General features: G+C 46.6%; 1 pseudogene; it reads right to left on the bottom strand.

Moving 5' to 3' along the window:
• Positions 1 to 1,019: 1,019 nt before the first annotated feature.
• LOC146186850 (uncharacterized) lies at positions 1,020 to 2,089 on the bottom strand (annotated as a pseudogene).
• Between the last annotated feature and the right edge of the window lie 2,827 nt (positions 2,090 to 4,916).

Raw genomic sequence — 4,916 nt, 5'->3', positions numbered from 1 at the left:
GCTAAAAAATATCGGTCTCACCCAGTATCCATGCACAGTAGGTAATGTGGCAGCTGAAACGTAGATTCTGTAAAGTAGGGCATTCGAAGACGATTGGAAGTGCGTGAAATGTATACTATCGCTTTTTAGTACGCCAATGTCAGCAAGGTTATGCTCACAAACAAATTCAGTGAGAACAGGAGCACTGGGGTTATAACGTCCACGGTATACTGATCGATCCTCATTGCTACATACACAATTGAAATCTCCCAGCAATAAAATTTCCCGATCTGTGCGCAGGAGATTTGCCAACGACAAGAAAAACACTTTCCTTTCTTGCTGCTTAACAGGCACATAGACACAAACAATTCGCCACTGCTGACCCGAAATGGCGAAGTCACTACATATATCAGCCGCCCCTCATCATCAATACAATATGACAAGTCAGTCATGACTAGTGTATTGCTCAGAAGCAGCATGCACCCTCGGGGCAATCCTTTCGAATGGCTGACGATAATATTATCATGAGATAAAAACATCTCAAGATCAGTTTCAATATCCTCATCCGTAGCCAATTTAGTTTTCTGAATTGCAGCTACACTCACACGACTACTTTCAAACAGTTACTTTAACTGGCATGGCGCCGTCGATTCCGCAAGCCTCTAACGTTAAAGATAGCGATATCAAAAGCTGTGATCCCTGCCATGTTCTCCTACGTGCATTATTCAACTCCATCCGCCGAATAGGGGAGAGTCGCCGGCAAATTGGCGACCTTTTGAGCTGTAACTGCCCCTTTTTTGAAGCCAATCGTCATCTTGCCTCCTCCTATGATACTTGCTTGAATCTTCGCTGACACCAAGCTCCTCCTCCGCGGGACGCTTCAAAGACGCGATGCTGTCCATGGAGACCTCTGATGTTGCTGAGGCTTCCACCAATGATATCGGAAGCATTGCGTCACTTGCAGCTTGAAGATCAGTCGGCAGCTCCTTGCAGACGCCGATAGTTGACTCCAGACGCGGCGCACTGCACTCCAACGACTCTCAACCGTCAGAGCAGCGTGGACGCACATCCGCTGGCTTCTCGGCAACCCCCAGTGGCAGATCTCGAGATGCATCTGCAGCAGAACGCGGCTTTTTAAACAGCTCAAGATCAGATGCACCATGCTCAAACTGGGCAGAGTCCGGAGGCTTGGGGTCGGGAGGTTCACTAGGTGGCGGCTTGATGTCCTGTGGATTATTAATGGCCATTGATTCATGCGGAACCGCGGTGTTGAACTCTCCAGAAGCGTCCACAACATCCGAAATGTCCATGATGTGCTCTGACGCTCAATCATCTTCTTTAGAAAAAGAGCCCTGACGCAACCTATCGGCATAGGTCAAGACACAAGCATCCACTGTGTGACCGAAACGACGACACTGGATGCATCGATGCGTTCGGCACTGCCGCCGGACATGTCCAACTCTGCTGCACCGAAGACACAGTGGAGGCCTGCCGGGAATGATTACCAACGCCTGAATTACAAACACACTCAGGGTATGAGGAATGCTTGAAGATGAAACACTATATTTCAATGTGATAGACATTTCCCGGTTTGCTGTCTCTATGTGTTCTATAACTGGACAGCGCCACTTTTCTCGCTCCATGGTCTGGACAGTACCATACGGCTCTAAATCTTTCACAATCCGGCGATGTTCCACGTGGCGCGGGAGCCAAAGCAGCTTCAACTTAATATTTCTTGTTTCCGGGTCAAATATGCACTTCAGCTCTTTTATGCATAGTTCCGCCAAGTCCACAAGTTTCTGTTTTGAAACGCTATTCTCACAAGTAACCATCCAAACATGGCTCATTTGATATTGTCCAAAGCAGATGATATTCCGAAGGTCCATGACACGGGCGAGGGCATCCCTGAAGTCTGGCGCTCGATATGGACGGCCATTTAAGTCACTATGCAAAAATACAGTATTGAGTACTACATTACCGGACGTATAGTGCTCTAGAGCACTATACCGGACGGCAGACGAGGCAGCACAGTCTTGTAGGTGTCCATGATGTCTTCAGAAGACGCAAAACCTCGGCCAATGGCCGATGCACTGTTTCCAGCAGAGAGCATTGTGAAACGGCCGTCCCGAACAAACGCCACCAGCAGCCCCGCGTCCTGAAACGCAACTGAGGCAACGAGCACGGCAGGCTTCAAATGCGACCTTATTAACGCTGCTCAAAGGACCCTACCGTTGGGAGAACGGAATCACGCCTTCAGGAGAGAATGGAATCACGCCTTCAGCTCGATCATGCCAAGACTGTACAGTCGACAAATGTGACTTGTCTTATCCATGGCATAAACATAGACAATGACAAAATTATTCAATCTCTAAAAGAAACATACCTCACAACCACGCCAAAAACACCCTTACAACAGTACCTTGGAACCCAAAATCATGAACCAGACGAAAACATCACAAAGAGTGAAGTCAAAGCAGCCATGTTCCAACTCCGCACTACGTCTCCTCCAGGAGCCGATCAGGTCACGAACAAAACACTCAGAAACCTTGATGAAAACTCAATCCAGGCAATAATGGAACTCTTTAACAAACACTGACAAGAGGAAACGCTTCCTTCAGAGTGGACACACGCTCGGGTTACTTTTATTTCTAAACCCGGCAAACCACTCAATCTATCAAGCCTTAAACCCATCTCGCTAACTTCATGCCTTAGTAAACTTTTTGAACGCGTTGTCTTGAATCGGCTGCATACACACATGCAAACCCGCGACCTTTTTTCTCACACAATGCAGGGTTTCTACAGCCACCCATGCACCCAAGATGTGATGATACAGATATCAGAAGACATCCTCCATCCCTGACATTGCAAACGCACAAGAGCATTGCTAGCTCTAGACTTGCAAAAAGGTATTTGACAATGTCTATCTCTCCTCTATGTTGTATGCATTATCCAATCTGAATGTCGGAAACAGAACACATTCTTACATTTCAGCATTTCTCCAGGATTGCACAGCAGAAATACGATTCGGTTCTCTAAAATCCCCCACTTTTACCCTCGTTAATAGGGGCACCCCGCAGGGATTAGTCCTGTCTCTTTTTTTTATTTAACATCACACTCATCCCCATGACTAAAACGCTGTCACAGATTCCAAACCTCTCCCATTTTCTATATGCAGACCATATCATCCTGTGGACCACTACTGAGAATATCGGTAGCATGGAAGAAACTCTTCATGAGGGGGCGGACACGGTGTCAAGATGCGCAGCTTCAATAGGCCTTGCATGTTCTTCCACCATATACGAGCTCCTGATACTCCATCCAAGCCCACGGGAGCACCACCATCCAACTATGCTCATCACCATAGATGGTCAGCCAGCATCACAAGTTCACAACTTCGAATACTAGGTATTCCATGCAAGATAATGATGGCCTTAACACGGATACAATCTCCAGACTCACTAAAACAACACATCAATCATCCACCTTATCAACTGTATAGCCAACAAGCACCATGGAATGCGCGAGCCTGACCTCAGATGTTTAGTACAGGCATTTATTATAAGCCGAATTCTCTACTCGCTTCCATACTTTTATCTAGCAAAAACAGAGGCAGACAAGGTGGATGCTCTCATCAGATATTCTTATAAGGTAGCCTTCGGCTTACTTAAATGCACCCCCACCTATTGACTCTTAAGCATTGGCGTTCACAACACCTTCAGCGAACTGGTGGAAGCCCACCACATCACCCAACTAGGACGGCTCTCCCCTACCCCAACTGGTCGCCACATTATTTCCTATCTCCAATTTAGGCCGTTAGGTGCCCCTCCAGTAGAAACTTATTCAGTTCCGAAGACAGTCCGCAATCACCTCACTGCCCGCCCACTTCCAAAAAACATGCATCCCCTTCATAACCAGGTCAAACGGAAGGCGAGAGCACGTACCCTATATAGAGCGCATGCAAACGAACCTGACACGGTTTACCTGGACGCTGCAAAATATCCACATTGCTCAGCTTATGCCATATGCGCGGTATCCAGCCGCTTCGAATACATCACATCAGCCTCTATTATGCCCGAACGTCCGTCGAAGCGGAAGAATCCGCGATAGCCATCACGATCGTCTCTTCCACTGTCACCCTTCTGTCCAGAAAGATACTTCCAGACGACGAGGCGCTGCCTCTACAAGACTGGGTACATTGCTCGGGCGGGAGTGCGGCGAGCCTCAGAGAGAAACCTGCGACGCCACAACACAAACAGAACCACTGTGAACACAAGGTGTTCAAAAGGGTTGCGCCGGCGCCTGACGCTGGTGTTCATGCGGACGTTAAACATCCTATATGCGAGCCGCCACATTGTTCTCGCAACTACACATTCGAAAAAAAAAAACATGCGAGAGGCTCTTGGGAGCACCGCAGTTGGCACACTGGTCATTGGATACAATACACAAAGTACAGACAAGGGCATTCAACTATGGGCCTTCCAGCAGGACCGGGGTGCGCTCGAAAAGCACAAGCCTCACAACCCACCACAAACGGGCCAAATGAAGTGGTGCAGAGAAGGGCATAACACCGGGTCGATGCTTGGCCAGCGTCACGACGCTTTACCTGTCATTTGCCGGCTCCTTAATAAAGTTATACATACATACATACATACATACATACATACATACATACATACATACATACATACATACATACATACATACATACATACATACATACATACATACATACATACATACATACGTACATACATACGTACATACATACATACATACATACATACATACATACATACATACATACATACATACATACATACATACATACATACATACATACATACATACATACATACATACATACATACATACATACATACATACATACATACATACATACATACATACATACATACATACATACATACATACATACA

Source organism: Amblyomma maculatum, chromosome 6 (assembly GCF_055883805.1).
Source record: "Amblyomma maculatum isolate TAMU_Amacu chromosome 6, ASM5588380v1, whole genome shotgun sequence".
Classification (NCBI taxonomy): domain Eukaryota; kingdom Metazoa; phylum Arthropoda; class Arachnida; order Ixodida; family Ixodidae; genus Amblyomma; species Amblyomma maculatum.
The sequence above is the reverse complement of the archived record's forward strand: the minus strand, read 5'-3'. Positions and strand labels throughout refer to the sequence as shown.